The following is a 20,852-nucleotide window of genomic DNA, read 5'->3' as shown; positions in this document are numbered from 1 at the left end:
GCAATTTTTCATTGTATTTGTATGAATACACTTAGGGCAGTTGATCCAGTTTATTCTAGTTGTTTCCACGCTTGTCTATTACTGCCTTAACCCGCGCGCGTATTTATATTTTTTTTAACGGGTTAATGTAACCAGCACCACCCGGGATGAGCAGTATCCGCGTCAATAGAATAATGTGTTAAATATTATAATGCAACCTGTTGCAAGACGTGTGCGATGGGGCAATGCCAATTCCTTGCGATTGTTTTCTGCTGGTAGGAATGAATCAAATAAGTTCGCGCAGTATAAACACACCAGCCTCTCGCCTACTGCAACGCTAAAAAGGAATATTCCACTTATTTTCAGCGGAGGCTCCTGAACACTGTCCCAACACATACCGAGCACGCCCCAACTTGGGCAATTGGCTTCACTCAGGAGGTTAGCCGCCTAGAATCGCTCTGCAGACTTCAGCAACTGAAAATTAACCCGCTGAGTACCGTTGTATTCCTGCGTGAAACTCTTGTTTCTGAACAACATTGCCGCTTTTCTCCGTCTTTGAACACTGCTCTTTATTACACACGGCAACAAAAAATTGGCAAAACTGAATGGGGTGGAGCGGTGGGAGGCGGGAGGTCATGTGAAAGACGCGCACCTTATCACATGATGGCTGGAAATTTCTGCTGCTTAGAAAATGACTAAGTGATACTGTATTGCATTTTTTTCTGTGCGCGTTTTGTAGGTTTATTAATATAATGTTTTGAATTGTTTAGGCACCACTTTCTGCTCGAATAATGCATTCGAGAATTTTTTTTGTATATTCATCAACCCACAACCGATCATCTGGTGGGCACCAAATGGTTGGTCCTAATGTTCTAGATATTAGGAATGTTTACAGGGAGATTCTACGTCACTACGTCCTATGCTGAATTAAAGTTACCTACCTAGCAGAGTACACTACAGTACAGGCCCTATTCAAACTAACCCTTCCCTCCCACGTAACCCTCCATTTTTCTTTCCCAGAGAAACAAAAGCCTTCTGATGCTGCAATCTGACACAAAAAAAAGCAGATTGTTGGAGGGATGTCTCAAACAAAAACATCAGGCCAAGCTGCATCTGTGGAGAGAAATGGATGGTTAACAATTTGAGTTGAGACCCTTTGTCTGGAAGTCAGTGAGCCGAGCAGCATCTGTGACAGGGCACGGCGAGGAATTTGACTGCCCATTTCCCTCTACAGATGCTGCCTGACCTGATGAGTTTCTCCAGCAGTTTGGGGTTTTTTTGGGGGATGTGATGAAGTTACACAGACCAGGGCCTCGAAATTACAGCATCCTGGTAAGGAACCAAGCAGTCTTTGGCCTCCATTTTGCTCAGTCCCAAGGTTCCAGGCCTCCATTCTGTCTGCTCCTGTGGTCTCTGGTTTCCTTCACATACAACCCCTTTCTAGGGATTGTGACCTCCTCAGGCCATCCCTGGGCCTTCTGTTTGCTCACCTTATCATTGACTCATCTCTTTCTTCAGAATTAGAATCAGGTTTACTATCACTGGCATTTGTCTTGAAATGTGTTAATTAGCAGCAGCAGTACATTGCAATACATGATAAACTATAAACCACAATAAGAAATATATATAATATAATATATTATATATCTATGTACATATATATATATATAATAATTAGTGTAAAAAGTGAGGAAAATAATGAAGTAGTGTTCATGGGTTCTATGTCCATTAATAAATCTGGTGGCAGAGGGGAAGAAGTTATTCCTGAAATGCCCAGCATATATCTTCAGGGGCTCCTGTACCTCCTCCTTGATGGTAGCAATGAGAAGAGGTTGTGTCCTGGGTAAGAGGGATCCTTAATGATGGATGCTGCCTTTTGAAGGTGTTCTGGATACTGGGGAGGCTGGTGCCCATGATGGAGCGGCTGGATTTACAATTTTCTGCAGGTTTTTTTTTCAAACCTGTGCAGAGGCCTCTCCATACCAGACAGTGATGCAACCAGTTAGAATGCTCTCCACAGTACATCTGTAGAAATTTGCAAGTATCTCTGGTGACATACCAGGTCTCCTCAAGCTCCTAATGCCATGCCCTCTTTGTAGCTGCATCAATATGTTGGGCCCAGGATAGATCTTCAGAGATGTTGACACCCAGGAACTTGAAACTCTTCAACCTTTCCACTGCTGGTTCCTCGGTGAGGACTGGTGTGTGTTCCCTCGACTTCTCCTTCCTGATGCGCACTATCAACTCCTTGGTCTTATTGACATCGAGTGCAAGTTTGGTAATAGAGGGGAAGAAACTATTCCTGAAACATTGAGCGTGTGTTTTCAGACTCTTGTACCTCCTCCTTTGATGGTAACAATGAGGAGAGGGCACGTCCTGGTTGATGGGTGTCCTTAATGATGGATGTCACCTTCTTGAGGCATCGCCTTTTTGCAGATCCCTGATGCTGCAAACCAAAGAATCCAATTACATTCCTGCAGGAGCAATTAACTCCAATGTAGCAATGGATGTGGGTCAAAGATGTAGGAGATATTGAGATACTTCACCAGTGTGATTTACTTCCCATAGAACATCACAGCCCTTCAGCCCATGATATTGTGTTGACCTTTAACTTACTCTAAAATAATACTATAAGACTATTAAACAGGGGAGCATAATTAAGCCTTTCGGCCCATCAAGTCTGTTTTACCATTGTAACATGGCTGATTTATTATCCCTCTCAGCCCCATTCTCCTGACTTCTCCCCATAACCTTTGACTCCCTTACTGATCAAGAACCTAAAATCTCAGCTTTGAATATATCCAGATATATATAATTATATTTTCCTTACAGTATAGAGTGAGGCCATTTTGGGTATTCGTCCATGCCAGCTCACCGATTAATCCTATTCTCCACTAATTTTCTCCGTAAACTACATTCCCCAACAGCTCCAGCCAGCCTCTGCCACTCACCCAGACGCAGGGCCAGTTATCGCTGGGCAAAGTAACAGAGGAAACTGCACATTTTTCAGGTGTGATGGGAAACTCGAGGAAGCCCACATGATTGTGAAAGTTGATAGGGCGGTTAAGAAGGCGAATGGTGTGCTGGCCTTCATTAGACAGGGGTTTGAGTTCAAGACCCGCAAGGTAATGCTCCACCTTGGTTAGACCACACCTGGAATATTGAGTTCAATTCTGGTCACTTCACTATAGGAAGGATGTGGAAGCTTTAGAGAGGGTGCAGAGGAGATTTACCAGGATGTGGCCTGGATTAGAGAGCATGTCTGATGAGGATAGGTAAGCAAGTGAGGGCTTTTTCTCTGGAGCGTAGGAGGACAAAAGTTGACTTATAAAGATGTACAAGATAATAAGAGTGGATATAGATCGAGTGGATATAATATGAGGGGGGCATAATTTTAAAGTGATTGGTGGAAAGTATAGGGAGGATATCAAAAGTATGCTTTTTCACACAGAAAGTGGTGAGAACATAGAACATGTTGCCGGGGTGGTGGTGGAGCCAGATTACATTAGGGACATTTGAGAAACTATGAGACAGACACATGGGTGAAGGAGAAATGGAGGGTTATGTAGGAAGGAGGGGGAAGAATGATCTTGGAGTGGTTTAAAATGTCAGGTCAAATGTCGGCCCATCCTGTGTTCCGTGTTCTGTCACAGAGCAAACATGCAAACTCCCCAAAAGCAATCCTGAGGTCAGGTTTCTACCTGCTGGAGCACTGAGGAGCTATGTTTCAAAGAAGAATAGTAAGACCATAAGACATAGAAGCAGAATTAAGCCATCATGTCCACTCCACCATTCCATCATGGCTGATCCCAGACTCCATTCAATCCCATACATCTGCCTTCTTGCCACATCATTTGATGCCCCGACCATTCAGGGACCTACCCTTCCGCTTTAAATATACCCACTGACTTGGCCTCCACTGCAGTCTATGCCAGAGCATTCCACAGATTGGAATCTATGGCTAAAAGCATTCCTCCTTACTTCTGTTCTAAAAAGTCGCCCCTCAATTTTGAGGCTGTGCCCTCTAGTTCTGGACACCCCCACCAAAGGAAACATCCTCTCCATGTCCACCTTATCTAATGCTTTCAACATCCGGTAGGTTTCAATGAGATCCCCACGCATTCTTCTAAATTCCAGTGAGTACGTGCCCAAAGATGCCAAACACTCCTCATATGTTAACCCCTTCATTCCCAGAATCATCCTCATGGACCTCTTCTAGACTCTCTCCAACGACAATACATCCTTTCTGAGATATGGGGCCCAAAACTGTTGACAATACTCTGTATTCCAATAATAATTATTACCCTTAGCTGCTCTTCCTCCTGACCCCTCAACACAACAGGCAGAAATGAAAATCTCTTACTATCTTTCCTTTCGGTTAGTCCTGACGAAGGGTCTCGGCCCAAAACGTCGACAGCGCTTCTCCCTATAGACGCTGCCTGGCCTGCTGTGTTCTACCAGCATTTTGTGTGTGTTGTTGTTTGAATTTTCCAGCATCTGCAGATTTCCTCGTGTGAGGCAGAAATGAACATGACCTGTGATCTTTGCAAATGACCACAATAGTGAAACACAGATGCTACTTTTCTACAGTGTTTCTGCTTTATTTGGAACTGAGCCCCAATTTCTTTGGAGCTTCTCCTGCAGTTTCAATGTCCGTGTTGTTTTTTATACTTTTTTTGGGGTCACAGATTTGTAAAAGTACCCACGTCTTGCGAGAAGAGATTAGATAGGCTTGAAACATCATTCTAGAGCACTCTGTGCAGTTTTTAATCTTTATCTTGTCTGTGAGGAAGGACGTACTGGCCTTGGATTCAGTCCAGTGCGGATTTGCTAGATTGATTCCTGAGATTAGAAGGTTGTCCTGCAAAGAGTGATATTAGGAATTTACAAAGAAGTGCTTTCAAAGTTTCTGAGGGGATTGACAGGATGGGTGCCGAGAGGCTGGTTCCTTTGGCTGTGTAAGCAAACTGTTGGGGTTGTTGGTACGAAAGGCCCTCACTGTTGTTGTCTTGCTTTGTTTAGTTGTTGCTGCTTGTGTTGTCCTGAAAGTTGAGGGCACGCCATGTTGGCAACACTTGCGGGCTGCCCCCAGCACATCCTTGAATATGTTGGTTGTTGACGCAAGTGATGCATTTCACTGTATGTTTCAATGTACACGTGATAATTAAATCTGAATCTGAATCTAAGGATTAGCAGTTAGAACTGAAATGGGGATAACAGGTACAGTTGTGGTGCAACGGTTAAATATTAGCAGACTGGTAGTCCACGGAGACGAGAGAGATGGCAGACACTGGAATCCAGAGCAAAAAAATAAGAAGTACTGGGTGAACTCAGTGGGTCAGGCAGCGTCTGTGGAGGGGAATGAACAGTCAATATCGAGACGGTGCACATGGACTGAAAGAGGAGAGGAGATAGCGAGGTGAGGGGGAGGCGTGGGCACATAAGGGATAAGTGGAACTGGTGAGGAAAGGTGATGGGCAGGAGGAGGACGGAAGAGTGGAAACAGTGACATTTTAGGAAGTTATAAAGATACCTTTTTTAAGATAATGATCAGATTTACTTGTCGCATGTACAAACATTTGTACATCAAAACATACAGTGAAATGCATTGTTTGTATCACAGTTATGGTGGGGGTAGTGTCCCGCGAGTGTCTTCATGCTTTCGACCCCAACATAGCGTGCCCACAACTCACTGAACCTTACTAAGCCGCACACTTTCGGAATTTGGAAGGAAACCAGAACACCCAGAGGAAACCTAAGTAATCGCGGGGAGAATGTACAAACTCCTTACAGACAGCAGCAGGAGTTGACCCCCAGTCGCTGATTGATGGGGCTGTAATAGCATTACCCTAACCGGTGCACTACCGCGCTACCCACAAGTGGAAGCGTGGAACCAAATAGGGGAGATCAGGTTGGGCATTTAGAAACAGTGATGGTGAGGAGAGAAACTGGATGATGGGGTCTCATAGCGTGCAGGAGGAACTGGGTAGATCAGCAGGAGAGGAAAAAGGACAGAAGGGAAACTGGAGAATTCAACTTCATGCTGTCAGGTTAAGAACACAAGATGATAAGACATAGGAGCAGGATTTGATCCATTGAGTTTTTTCCCACCATCCATCATGGCTGATTTATTATCCCTCTCAACCCCATTTTCTGCCTTGTCCCCGTAACCTTTGACACCTGACTCATCAAGTACCTATCAACATCTGTTTTAAATATACCCAATGACTTGGACTCCACACCCGTCTATGGGAATGAATTCCACAGATTCACCACCCTCTGGTAAAAGAACTTTTTCCTCATCTCTGTTCTAAAGGAAGATTCTTCTATTCTGAGGCTGTGCCCTCTGGTCCTAGACTCTCCCCACTAGAGGAAACATCCTTTCCGCATCCACTCCACCGAGGGCTTTCAGTATTGCAGACTCGGTCAGGCAGAAGATGAGGTGCTGGTCCTGTTGGATGTGTTCAGCCTCAGCCTGGCACGGAAGAGGCTGAGGACAACCAGGTCAGTGTGGGAACGGGGAGGAGAATTGAAATGGGTTGCAGATGAGAACACCAGATAATCCACAGACAAGAGTTCAATTCCCATCACAGCCAGTGTGGAATTTACGTTCTGTTAATGAGGAACGTGTCAGAAAATAAAAACAAATCCTATCAATGATAACCATGTAAAACTACTGGAGCAATGTTCAAAATGCCTGGTCCACCAATGTCCTTCAGGGGAGGAGATTTGTTGTCTTTGCCCATTCTAGCCTTCATGTGACTCCAGACCCATCCCTTAAATAGGGCGGCACAGTAGTATTGTGGTTAGCACAACACTTTATAGTGCAGGAGACCTGGGTTCAATTCCCACCGCTGCCTGTAAGAATTTGTATGTTCTCTTTGTGGGCTTCTTCCGGTCTCCCCCTACAGTCCAAAGGCATACCCAGTTGGTAGGTTAGTTGGTCTTTGCACTGTGAATTGTCCCATGATTAGGCCAGGGATAAATCAGGAGGTTGCTAGGTAGTGTGGGTCAAAGAGCCAGAAGGACCTATTCTGCACTGTATCTAAATATCAAGTTAGATAGATACATGCACGCTGTCTGTGCAAGCCATTCCAGTGTACTAGCAGCAAATCACTGAAACAAAGGTGTCAAACTGGACTGAAAACTTGGCATTGGCTGAGATAGTGAATTTAGACGCAACAAATCCCTCCCCGTTCAGTCCTCAGCTTGCAAGGAGATCAGCTTTATTCATCACATGCACATCGAAACATCGAAGCATACAGCAAATTGCATCATTTTGCATCAAACTAAATCAGAGAGGATTTTGCTGGGCAGACAACAAGTGCTGTCATGCTTCCGACACCAACACTGCATGCACACAAGTCAAAAACTCTAAACCGTACGCCTTTGCAATGTGGGAGTAAACCGGGACACCTGGAGAAAACCCATGTGGCCACAAAGAGAACTTGCAAACTCCTTACAGGCAATAGCGGGAATTGAACCCCGGTCAATAATTGCTGGTGCTGTAATGACTTCACGCTAACTCTACCTTACTATCCCAAAGTCCTCATCACAAAGGCATGGGGACTGGTGGCTTAATTGCGAGAGCCAGACAAGCAACAGGCTGACACAGTCATACTCTCAGAATCATTACCTCACAGGCAATACCCCAGACTCCACAATTATCGTCAGCATCTCTAGAAAATAAAATAGAACTGCAGATGCTGGAAATCAGAATTGAAACCAAGAAAATGCTAGAAGCACTAAGCAGGTTAGGCAGCATTCTTGGAAAGAGAAACAGAATTAACGAGGCATCAGCTTTTCATCAGAACTGGGAAAAAACGGAAATAAGTTAGCTATAAGGTGCAGAATGAGTGCAGTAAGAATGGATAGGACAAAGGGAATATCTCCGATAGGGTGAGTGTAAAGGTTGCTGTTGGGATAGTTCCAGTTGCTGGGTTACCATGGGAACTTGGAGAGAGTGAGGTAATGAACCCCAGCAAAGGAATGTGGGCAGCTGGAGAGCGAGGAAACAAACAAAGGCCCATGTACGTTGGGAAATACAGACTGAATGATATGTCCAACACACCATGTTGAAAAACACTTGAAAGAACCATGGGAAATAGTCAGAGTACATTTTGTGTTTTGGCAAAAGCGGGAAATGTTGGAAATACTCAGCAGATCAGACAACATCCATGGAAAGAATAACAGTTAACATTTCAGATTGAAGACACTTTACCCAGTTGGGAAGAAGAGAAAACTGAGTCTTTCTCTTTCCACTCTATGAAAGAAAACCAACATGCAGTAGACTAGGTGCTCAGATCCTCTCCAACAAGAGTGAATCTAACCACCTTCCTTAGACACTAACAACACTGATACCCTCCTCAACAATACCATGAGGCCACCATTAAATTGAAATTCAATTGGACCAGCCACACCAACTCTGGAGCCACAAGAGCATGTCTGAGGTTGGGTATTCTGCAGTGAAAAACTCACCACCTGACCCACCAAGGCATTTCCACCATTTGCAGTGAAAATTTAGGAGCAAAATGGAGTCCCCTCCATTTGCCTGGATGAGTGCCACTCCCTTGTGATGGTGAAAAACATATTGCCTGCTGTCCAAACAGATCAGTTCACTGCAACAGTGCATTGCGTCAGTCCAAGTTAAAACAATAAAAGAATACTTTGCAGAATAAAGTGTTACTGTACAGATAAAGTGTGATGCAGGTAGACAAAGGGTGTAAGAACACAAGCGGGTCAATTGTAATATGGAGTCCATTTTATCATACTAGGGAAACATTCAGTAGTCTTATAACACTGCTATCCTTGAGTCTGGTCCTTTCAGTCTTTTGTAGCTTCTGTCCAATGGGAGGAGGTGGAGGGAGAACGTCCAGGGTGGCTGAGGTCTTTCATTGGCTGCGTTACTGAGGCAGTGAGAAGTATAGACTAAGTCCATAGAGAGGAGGTTGGTTTCTATGGCACGTTGAGCTGCATCCACAACAATAAATAGTCTCAGAGTGGAGAGGCGTCCTTTTTGAACAGAGATGAGGGAGGATTTTTGTAGCCAGAGAGTGGTGAAGGGTCTCAGAGGTTTAATGGACACCTGGATGCTTGAGGACTAAGGATCCTCACTCATTCAGAACTTTCAAGGCTCAACTGATTATGTTCTGGACACCAAGAGGATCAGGGAAGGTAGCATGAAAGAAATTTCTAGAGCAACACACACCACACACAGTGCTGGAGGAATTCAGACAGCGTCTATGGAAGGCAATAAACAGTCGACGTTTTGGGCGGAGACCCTTCATCAGGACTGGAAAGGAAGAGGGAAGAAGCCAAAATAAGAAGGTGGGGGTACAACCTGGCAGGTTATGGTGTGACCAAGTGAGGGGGAAAAGAGGGTAGGTGAGGGAAGGGGGGATGAGCTAAGAAGCTAAGTGGATGAGGGAAAGGGCTGAAGAAGAAGGAATCTGATAAGAGAAGATAACAGACTATGAGAGAAAGGGAAGGAGGCTGGGCACCAGACGGAGGTGATGGGCAGGTGAGGAGAAGGGAAAGGGTAAGAGGGGAGCCAGAATGGAGAATGGAAAAGGAGAGAAGGGGGAGGGGGAGAAGGAGAACTTATCGGAAGTTGGAGAAATCAATGTTCATGCTGCCAGGTTGGAGGCTACCCAGATGGATTATGAGGCTTTGCTCTTCCACCCAGTGAATGTCCTTATTGAGGCCGGAGAGGAGGCCGTGCTGCTATGGAGTTTCACTACACTGGACAACCCCAGTGGAATTTACTTGACTATGTAGCAGAACATCTCCATTTAGTTCTCATGGGGGTTTTAACTTCCAGGTGACCATCCCTTTCTCTGTCATGGAGCTACAATAGACTAACTTCTCAGTCTGTGGCCATCTCTTCTGTTCCAGTAAAGTCTACTTTAAGCTCAAGCAACATGGTTTTTTTTTGTGACAATATTGAATTCAACAATCCCAGATAACCAGGCTTTCCTGTTCATATCAGAAATGGCTCGTTCTGATGCTGGGCCATCCCCCTTTAATATGGGACCAAAGTGGCGTGTTTAGTGGTTAGTGTAACACTATTACAGCACCAGCATTTAGATTGGGGTTCAACTCCTGCCACTGTCCGTAAGGAGTTTGTATTTTCTCCCCGTGACTCTGTGGGTTACCTCTGACATTCCAAAGTCGGGGTTGGTGAGTTGTGGGCCTGCTATGTTGGCGCATGGCGCGTGGTGACACTTGCAAGCTGCCCGGGACAATCCTCGCTCACTTGATTTGAAATAAGTACGTTTCACTGTATGTTTTGATGTACATCTGACATGTGATCTTTATCTCTAAAAATAATCTTTCTAATACCAGTTTTTCTCTTTTCACTGTTTCTGCCTGATCGGTTGAGTATTTACATCTTCCCATTTTGATGCAGATTTGCAGCACATGCTACATTCTGTATTTCACTGTTGAAATACCGCTTTTCCTTCCTCTGAGCCTGATTTATTCATCTTCCCCTATATACACCACCTCCAGACAAGTGTCCATCTCCCTCCCTTGGACAACAGTATCTTGAACTACCTCAATCTCCACTAACCATGGATATTTCCTTTGTTCTCTCCACCCTCCCCTCTTCTCTTTCCAACTTCAGACACACTAAGCTTGACCTGTAACATTAACTCTCTACCTGGACCTGCTGAGTATCTGCAGAATTAATCCTCTTTTAATGGCTATTACTGTACATCTCACCATCCAGAATATGCCCTCATCATTACTACCTTCATGGAGGTGGTAATGCATCGGGGGGTGCACACTCTACATTTTAGGAACAGCTTCTTCCCCTTTATAGACAATAGACAGTAGGTGCAGGAGTAGGCCATTCGGCCCTTCGAGCCAGCCCCGCCATTCACTGTGATCATGGCTGATCATCCACTATCAGTACCCCGTTCCTGCCTTCTCCCCATATCCCTTGACTCTGCTATCTTTAAGAGCTCTATCTAACTCTTTCTTGAAAGCATCCAGAGAATTGGCCTCCACTGCCTTCTGAGGCAGAGCATTCCACAGATCCACAACTCTCTGGGTGAAAATGTTTTTCCTCAACTCCGCTCTAAATGGCCTACCCCTTATTCTTAAACTGTGGCCTCTGGTTTTGGACTCCCCCAACATCGGGAACATGTTTCCTGCCTCTAGCGTGTCCAATCCCTTAATAATCTTAAATGTTTCAATTAGATCCCCTCTCATCCTTCTAAATTCCAGTGTCCTTGACTTCCCTTGTCAGCCACGGTCGCCCCCTACTCCTCTTAGAATATTTCTGCCTCTTTGGAATGAACTGATCCTGCACCTTCTGTATTATTCCCAGAAATACCTGCCATTGTTGTTCCACTGTCATCCCTGCTAGGGTATCCTTCCAGTCAGCTTTGGCCAGTTCCTCCTTCATGGCTCCGTAGTCCCCTTTGTTCAACTGTAATACTGACACTTCCGATTTTCCCTTTTCCCTCTCAAATTGCAGATTAAAGCTTATCATATTATGGTCACTACTTCCTAATGGCTCCTTTACCTTGAGTTCCCTTATCAAATCCAGTTCATTACACTTTGCCATCAGATTCTTGAACTGTCCATGGACCCATGACCTCCATTTTGCCCTCTTTTTGTATTGTTTCTCTTCTGTATTTCTTACTGTAATGTATAGTAATTTTTATGTATTGTACTGTAGAATCTGCAAAATTAATTCTTCCTTTTAATGGCCATTACTTTAAATATCGCCATCCAGGACACGACCTCTTCTCATTATTGCCATCATGGAAGAAGTAATACATCAGGGTCTCTCATTCAACTTTCTAGAAACACCTCTGGCATCAGATTTTTGAATGGTCCATGAACGCTACCTTGTTATTTTGCTCTCTTTTTGCATGATTTAGTTTTTATTTTTTACATTTCGTATTGTAACTTATAGTGAATTTTTCTATCTTGCACTGTTCTGCTGTGACGATATATATCAGTGAAAATAAACCTGATTCTGATTCAGACTCTACAAAGTCAAATTGAAAAGCAGCACCTTAACCTCAGAATTGACACCTTACACTTCCTCAAGTCTAAACACTGAATACAACAATATAGATAACAATTCTAATCTCATAATTTCTCCATTTGTTAGCCTTATTGCCTCTAGTATTTCATTCACTTCTTCCTATTTTCAATTGCTCCAGATAGACACAACCACTCTTTCAGCTGGCAACCCTACCACGAATGTCAATTCAGTCTCACCTCCTCACCCTTCCCTTCTGATCTTGATGCCCCACCACTTCCTCAGCAACCTAAAATGTGACCTCTAACTTCACCTACTTCTGAGGAAGGACAATCAAGTACGAAACCTCTGTTTCTATTTCCACTCTGGTGCTACAAGACCTTCTTAGTATTTCCTCTGGTTTGCAAACACAAAAGATTCTACAGATGCTGGAATTCCAAAGCAACATACACAAAATGCTGGAGGAACCTTGTCAGTCAGGCATCATCCATGGAGTGGAATAAAGAGTTAATGTTTTGAGCGGGACTTTTCGTCAGGACCAGAAAGGAAGGGAGAGGAAAATGGAATAAGAAGGTGGTGGGATTGGGGAAGGAGTACAAACTGCTGGGTGAAGCCAGGTGAAGGGGAAGGTAGGTTGATGGGGGAAGGGGGATGAAGTGAGAAAATGGATTTGTCTTGTTAGTTCAAATATCTTTTGGTACCTCATACCAAAAAATTAACATGCCTGTCCCAACCATAAACATGCAGTGGCTGCTCTCAATGGATGGTACTCTAGCCCCTGAGCCAGAAGGTTGCAAGCTTTAAGCACCAAATTCAATGAGAAATTCTTGTATGGTCCTGAGGAAGGTTGTCAGAGTTCCTGCTGACCTACTGATTGTAAACCAAGGGCTTGTTTTCCTTTCAAATTGAAGCAAAATGTCAGAATAAAAGGATCCTTTTCTGGTTGGCTACCAGTGACTAGTGTTGTTCTGCATGGGTTGGTGTTGGGACTGTTTCTTTTTATCCTGTATATCAATGATTTAGATCAGTGATTCTCAACTGTTTTTTGGCCACGGCCCCTTAGGAGTTCTTCACAGGTTCCAGGGCCCCCCTTTCAAACAGGGACACAACACAAACAGATAGACAGAAAATCATTTATTATTGAACACCAAGAAAACTTGAACATTCCGACATACTGGACAAAACTTTAAAAAAGACTGTATGAAACTAAACATCCATCAGGCCTAATGTGACCCTTGAGCTTGGTGCTTTTCTGCAAATTTCATGATATCGAGCTCCAAATTAAACAATGACAGTCGAAGGAATTATTTCTAAAAATAATAAAAATAATCATGAGGCATGATTCTGCTAGTTTTTTTCTAGATAAATTGACAACATTCACTGGGAAATGGTTAGGGAAGGCTGCCTTAACGTTTTTGACTTGAGAATAAGTGTGCAAAATACAGACATTTTACTGACAAAAAATGCTGCCACCTGGAGCCAGGGATTTTTTTCAGTGACTTCGTATGCAGTAATAAACACTTTTCACAACCTACCTTAACATATAATATATCCAAACACGTATAATTTAAAGTTACTAGGCAAAAAAAGGCCTAGCAAGACACGTTGATCTTCAGAGAATGAAGTATGGCGATAATGGATGTGAGAACCCTTAATGAATACGTTGACCTGGTGCAGTGTGATTCGCGACTTACTCTGAAGTGAGGCTGTGTGGGAGGAGCTTAAGCAATTAATTTACCAGGTGCGCCAAATTCAAGTGGTGTGTTGGAAAGATATTATAAATAGGAGGGAAACTATTGACTCCAATGAAGGTTGCTGCTTGGGTATTTCATCGGTTCAGTTACCAGGGACCCCATAAACACATGGGGCTCCCCTTCTCACAGTTTTCAGTCGGTGGCCCCTTCAAATGTGCCAGGGCCCCCAAGGGGGCCATATGGCCCCCATTGAAAATGGCTGATTTAGATGATGGAATAGATGGCTTTGTTGCCAAGTTTGCAAATGATACCAAGATTGGTGGAGGGGCAGGTAGTTTTGAGGAAACAGGTGGGATGCAGAAGGACTTAGACAGATTAGGAGAATGGGCAAGAAAGTGGCAAGTGAAATACAATGTTGGAAAATGCATGGTCATGCACTTTGGTAGTAGAAATAAATGTGCAGCCTGTTTTCTAAATGGAGAGAAAATCCAAAAATCTGAGATGCAAAGGGACTTGGGTGTCCTTCTGTAGAACACCATAATGGTTAACTTGCAGGTAGAGTCGATGGTGAGGAAGGCAAATGCCATGTTAGCATTCATTTCAAGAGGTCTAGAATATAAGAGCAAGGATGTGATGCTGAGGCTTTATAAGGCACTAGTGAGGCCTCACCTTGAGTATTGTGAACAGTTTTGGGCTCCTCATCTAAGAAAAGATGTGCTGGCATTGGAGAGGGTGCAGAGGAGGTTCACAAAGATGATTCTGAGAATGAAAGGGTTATCATATGAGGAACATTTGATGGCTCTGCATCTGTACTCACTGGAATTTAAAAGGATGAGGGGTATCTCATTGAAACCTTTCAAATGTTGAAAGGCCTAGTCAGAGTGGATTTGGAAAGGATGTTTCCCATGGTGGGAGAGTCTACGACAAGAGAGCACAGCCTCAAGATAAAGGGGCGTCCATTTAAAACAGAGATGCAGAGAAATTTCTTTAGCCAGAGGATGGAGAATTTGTGAAATTTATTACCACAGGCAGCTGTGGAGGCCAGGTTGTTGGGTATATTTAAGGCAGAGCTTGATAGGTTCTTGATTGGACATGGCATCAAAGGTTACGGGCAGAAGGCTGGGGAGTGGGGCTGGGGAAGAGAAAAAAGGATTAGCCATGATTGAATAGTGGCGCAGACTCGATGGGCCAAATGGTTTAATTCTGCTCCTATGTCTTATGGTTTTAAAGCAAACATGGGAATTCTCCTCAATATTCTGGCAGCATCCATCATTAAGAACATTCACCACCCAGGATGGAACAGAGGAACCTGCCATTGCAACAGACATAGACTGTTGTTGGAACTCAGCAGGCCAGGCAACATCTATGAAAAAGAATAAACTTGACGTTTCAGGCCAGTCCAGACTCAACACCCCAAAGCATTCATTGCAGTATTGGGTGGCTTCAGCCATGTTTCTCTCTCAACAACCCTACCCACCTTTGATCAGTTTGTCGAGTCTCACACAAGACAGAATAGAACATTGGATCTCTTGTGTGTAAATATTAAAGATGCATACAGCTCCACAGCTTGGCAGATCAGATCACAACCTGGTTCACCTCATGAGTCCAAAGTACAGCAATAGCAAGCTACCACCAAGATAGTAAAGAAATGGTCTCCAGAGGCCATCAAGGCCTTGAGCAGCTGCTTTGAAGTTACTGACTGGAATGTGCTTTGTGAACCATACGGGGGAGGACATTAAGAGACTTACTGATTCCATCACTGGCTACATCAACTTCTGTGTGGACACTGTAATACCGTCAAGGACTGTTCACTGCTTCCTTAACAACAAACCATGGGTCACCAGAGATCTAAAGGTTCTTCTCAACCACAAATAGAGAGCTTTTGGATCAGGAGACAGAGAGGAATTGAAACATGTGCAGAGGGAGCTAAAGGAGAGGCAAACCAGTCCAGTTGCCGAAGCACCCAATGCTCCATCAGTACGAATGCCCCCCCCCAATTCAACACATGGTTGAACAACTCAGACTACCACTGTCTACATTCCCTCCTTGTCCTGCACCTTCCATCCATACTTCTACGTGCCAACCACTACCTCCCTCAGCCCCCACCTTCCACCAGCTCCCCAGTCATCATGGACTCACCTGTACTATTGAGCAGGTGAGAAGGGCTCTGGGGAAACCTAGACATGGCAAAGCATTGGAACTGGATGGTATGAACCCCAAGGAGAGTGCTGAGCAGCCGTGTGGAGTTCCCCAGCACATTCTCAATCTGAGTCTCAGCCTGGAAAGGATTCTGACTGTGTGGAAAACATCATGTGTGGTCCCAGTACCCAAGAAGGGCCAACCGAAAGTCTTGAATGACTACCGTCCAGTGGCCCTGACCTCACACACCATGAAGACCCTAGAGAGGCTGGTACTGGCTCACCTCCAACCCCTGGTCAGATCAGCCCACAATACCCTGCAGTTTGCCTACCAGGAGCACATTGGAGTCGACGATGCTGTCATTTACCTGCTGAACAGAACCTCCTCCCATCTGGATAAGCAGGGCAGCACTGTGAGGATCATGTTTCTTGATTTCTCAAGTCCCTCAATACCGTACAGCCCTCATTGCTGGAGGAGTAGCTCCATTGGCTCCCCTCCTGTTTACCCTGTATACCTCGGACTTTAGATACAACACTGAGTCATGTTATCTGCAGAAATTCTCCGATGACTCAGCAATAGTTGAGAGTATAAAGGGAAAACGGGACGATGAATACAGGGCCCTGGTGAAGGACTTTGTCAAATGGTGCAAGCTGAATCACCTGCAGCTCACCATCAGTAAGATAAAGGAGATAGTGATGGACTTTAGGAAGACTAAGCCTGCACTGCTCCCTGTTACTATTGATGGTGAGGACATGGATGTGGTGAGGACTACAAGTACCTGGGGATGCACCTGGATGTCAGACTTGAGCGGAGAACCAACACAGAGGCTGTATACAAGAAGGGCCAGGGTCACCTCTACTTCCTGAGGAGACTGAGGTCCTTTGGAGTGTGCATGCCTCTCCATCACATGTTCTACCAGTCTGTTGTTGCTGGCACAATCTTCTAAGCAGTGGTGTGCTGGGACAAAAGCATCAACATGGGTGAGGCCAATAGGCTCAGTAAACTGATTAGAAAGGCTGGCTCTGTTATAGGAGTCAAACTGGACACACTGGAGGCTGCGGTAGAACAAAGGACCCTGCGGAAAATCCTGGCAATTGTGGACAATGTTTCTCACCCTCTGCATGCCACCGTGGCTGAACAGAGGAGCACTTTTAGTAATAGACTAAGACAACTGTGCTGCTCCAGAGAGCAATATATGAGGTCATTCTCATCTTCAGCCACTAGGCTCTATAATGAGTCAAATTATAGCCCGGAAAGCGATGACCCCCTCCTGTTAGACTGTTTGACTTATTTTTTTATTCTTTCTCTTCCAACATTTATATCTGTGTACTTGTAATGCTACTGTGACACTGTAATTTCAATTGTGATCAACAAAGTATCTATCTATCTATGAAAGGTCTTGGCCCGAAATGTCAACTGTTTACTCTTTTCCATAGATGCTGCCTGGCCCACTGAGTTCCTCCAGCATTTTGTGTGTGTTGCTTTGAATTTCCAGTGTCTGCAGTTTTTTTATTACCTTGGAACCTGCCATTCACACTTTGATATCCGTCTGTGAGGCTCCCACAAGAACTACTACTTGTGTCTTCTACTTGTCAGCAGCAGGTATATATATTTTTGGATGTAAATTGCTTTCAGTTACCCTTAGATTGCGATTTTTAAAAATGTAAATGCAACTCCTATTTTCTTGTCCAGGGTAATTAAGCAACTCACAAAGTCTCCTCTGTAGCAACTTTTTTTATTGTAAATATTGTGTATAATTTATGTTTAATTTATATTTATTGCGAGAGTTGTGCATTGGTTCTATGTGCCTGTGATGTTGCTGCAAATATGGTTTTCATTTTGCTTGTGCATACATATGCTTGTGCGTATGAGTATAAACTCAGATTTAACTTTACTGGACCCTAATTAATTTATTTCCCTGGATATTAGATCTTCTTCTCACTGGAACAGATTTGATGGGTAGAAATAAAGAACTTAGTTTTCAAATTTGGTGAAATTCGGTACGTCACCAAAAACTTTGTTAAACTTCTAACGATGCACAGTGGAGAGTACCCTGGCCTGGTATGGCAGCACCAGTGCCCAGGAACAGAAAAATCCTGCATGGGTATGGTCCAGTCCATCACAGGAAAAGCCCTCCCCACCATTCAGCACATCCACAAGGTGCACTGCCACAAGAAAGCAACATCCATCATCAAGGACCCCCACCATCCAGGCCTTGCTCTCTTCTCACTACTACCATCAGTCATGAGCTACAGACGCCTTGAGTCCCATACCAACAGGTTCAGGATAGTTGTTACCCTACAACTAGCAGGCCACTGAACCATAATGAATAACTTTACTCTCCATAACTCTGAACTGATTCCACAACCTATGGACTCACTTTCAAGCTTCTACAACTCATGTTCTCAGTATTTTCTTTTATATACAAGATTTGTCTTCATTTGCACATTGTTTGTTGGTCTTTGTGTGTAGTTTTTAAAAAATTGTATTGTATTTCTTTATTTTCATGTAAATAACTACAAGGAAATGAGTCTCAGGGTAGATTATGATGACACATACATACTAAATGCCCTTTCTGGTATTTGCTAACTGCCCAAACAACCGAAAGGATGTGCTGGCATTGGAGACAGTCCAGAGGAAGTTCATGGGAATGAGCCCAGGAATGAAAGGGTTGACGTTTGAGGAGTGTTTGATGGCTCTGGGCCTGTACTGACAGGAGTTTAGAAGCATGAAAGGGAATCCCATTGAAACGTATCAAATATTGAAACGACTAGAGAAAGGGGATGTTGAGAAGATGTATCCTATAGTGAAGGAGTCCAGGACTAAAGGGCACAGCCTTAGAATACAAGGACATCCCTTTAGAACAGAGGCGAGGAAGAATTTACTTAGCTTGAAGAGGGTGAATCTGTGGAATTCATTGCCACTTACAGCTATGGAGGCCAAGTCACTGGGTATATTTAAAGTGGAGGTTGATAGGTTCTTGATTGGTAAGGGCATCAAAGGAGAAGGCAGGAAGATGGGGTTGAGAGAGAGAGATAATAAATAAGCCAAATAAATGGTGGAGTAGACTTGGTGGGCCTAATTGTCTTCCTATGTCTTATTAACCAATCTCAAGTACCCAGAAGATAGGATCAAGACCTGAAAATGGGGCCTCAACTCCATTGAAGTGAGCAGATAATCCACTTAAATCACATTGACAACCAATTAATTGCACAGCAGTAACACGCTCCGGCTTCCTCCACACCATCTCCCAGCTGGGTGACATGTACAGTTGAAAAAGACACGTGCATCTCTCACTGGGAAATACATTTGCCTTCGCTTTGGGCAAGTAAAAATCCTGCAGCTGCTTCTGTACCATCGACGTAGCAAAGGGACTCAGCCCAAAACTTTGACCGTTTATTCCTCTCCACAGATGCTGCCTGACCTGCCTCGTTCCTCCAGCATTTCCTGTGTGTTGCCCAGGTTTTCCAGCATCGGCAGAATCCCATGTCTTGGTCATTAGACAAGTGCCTTGGCAAAGTTTCAAGAAGGCTGCTTCCCAGGAACAAATAGGGATGGGCAATCACTTTCAGCTTTACCAGTGACATCTGTAATCCAGGAACCACACAGAGTCTGAGCCATCTTTATCGTCATTGACATAGCTGATGAGATTTGTTGTTTGGTGTAAAACAAGTAGGGTAGAAGAGAGCAAGCATTGTGAGATAGTGTTCATTGACCATTCAAACATCCGTTGGCAGACGGGGAGAAGCTGTTCCTGAAGTATCTTCGGGCTCCTGTACCTCCTCCCTGGTTGATGTAATTAGAAGAGGGCACATCCTGGTTTGATGGCTCCCGGCCTGTAGTCGCAGGAGTTTAGAAGAATGAAGGGGATCTCATTGAAGCCTATTAAATAGTGAGAGACCCAGACAGAGTGGATGTGGAGAACATGGTTTCTACAGTGGGGGGGAGGGGTCTCTAGGACCGGGGGTAAAGCCTCAGACTGGAAGGGCGCTCCTTTGGAACAGAGATGAGGAGAAATGTCTTTAGCCAGAGGGTGGTGAGTCTGTGGAATTTGTTGTCACAGATGGCTGTGGAGGCCAAGTTATTAGTTATATTTACAGCGGAGGTTGGTAGGCTCCTGATTAATAAGGGCTCCAAAGGTTGTGGGGAGAAGGCAGGAGAATGGGGCTGAGAGGAATAACGATGGAATGGTAGAATAAACTGGAAGGGCTGAATGGCTTAATTCTGCTGCCATGTCTGGTGGTCTAAAATAATGGCAAACCCCTCCCTCCCTCCAGCAGATGCTGGTCAACTACTGTTCCAAATCTGCTAAACAGCAAACAAGTATTTCCATATCCCTTCCATCCATTTTAGAAGCAGTCTTTACACGTCACGGGCTTGAAATTTTTCCGGTTATTTTCTGACCAGAAACTGCAGGGATCATTCAAGGAATTATATAAGAATTCTGCTTCTGCTCCCCCTCCCCTTTCCTTCCAGTCCTGATGAAGCATCCCAGTTTGAAATGTCGACTGTCAGTTCCCCTCCACAGACGCCGGCCGACCACAAAGTTCTTCCAGCGTTTTGCGGGTGTCGCTCAAGGGTTTTCAGCAGCTGCAGAATCTCACGTGTTCGTATAGAAAAGAATTACTCTTAAACAGCTCGGTTAGAATGTTATAAGTCCATTTAAGTAAGCTTACTACTGAAACACCACTTCTTTCAGGAAAACACGTGACCACAGTTGCTTAAATCCGGAACAACCCAACTGCTAAACTCAGAGTAACTCAGCAGGACAGGCAGAGCCGGTGGAGAGAAATACCGAGTCGACGTTTCGGGACGAGACCCTTAATCGGATGTTGGAAAGCTTGAGCCACGCATATGCTGCTGGAGGAACTCAGCGGGTCGGGCTGCATCTCTGGAGGGAAACAGGCGGTCAACGTAGAGACACAAGAGACTGCAGATCCCCAGAATCTGGGGCAACAAAGTGCTGGAATTTCGGGTCAAAATTCTGCACCAACGCTTCTTTCAGAACAATGCTGCGAAGGGCAAGGAAAACGCATTTCGAG

General features: G+C 44.4%; 1 protein-coding gene across 2 annotated transcripts in view; it reads right to left on the bottom strand.

The window, feature by feature from the left end:
- The window catches only part of LOC140724756 (exportin-1-like), a 126,334-nt gene extending 125,768 nt beyond the window's left edge, over positions 1-566 (bottom strand). The window contains exon 1 of one of the 2 annotated variants that reach the window (XM_073039283.1): positions 198-566. The gene's annotated coding sequence lies outside the window, so the exon portion shown is untranslated. The remainder of the gene's footprint in view (positions 1-197) is intronic. The other variant, XM_073039284.1, reaches the window with a different exon arrangement.
- Between the last annotated feature and the right edge of the window lie 20,286 nt (positions 567-20,852).

This window comes from Hemitrygon akajei, chromosome 3, assembly GCF_048418815.1.
Source record: "Hemitrygon akajei chromosome 3, sHemAka1.3, whole genome shotgun sequence".
In the NCBI taxonomy this organism is placed as follows: Eukaryota; Metazoa; Chordata; class Chondrichthyes; order Myliobatiformes; family Dasyatidae; genus Hemitrygon; species Hemitrygon akajei.
The sequence above is the reverse complement of the archived record's forward strand: the minus strand, read 5'-3'. Positions and strand labels throughout refer to the sequence as shown.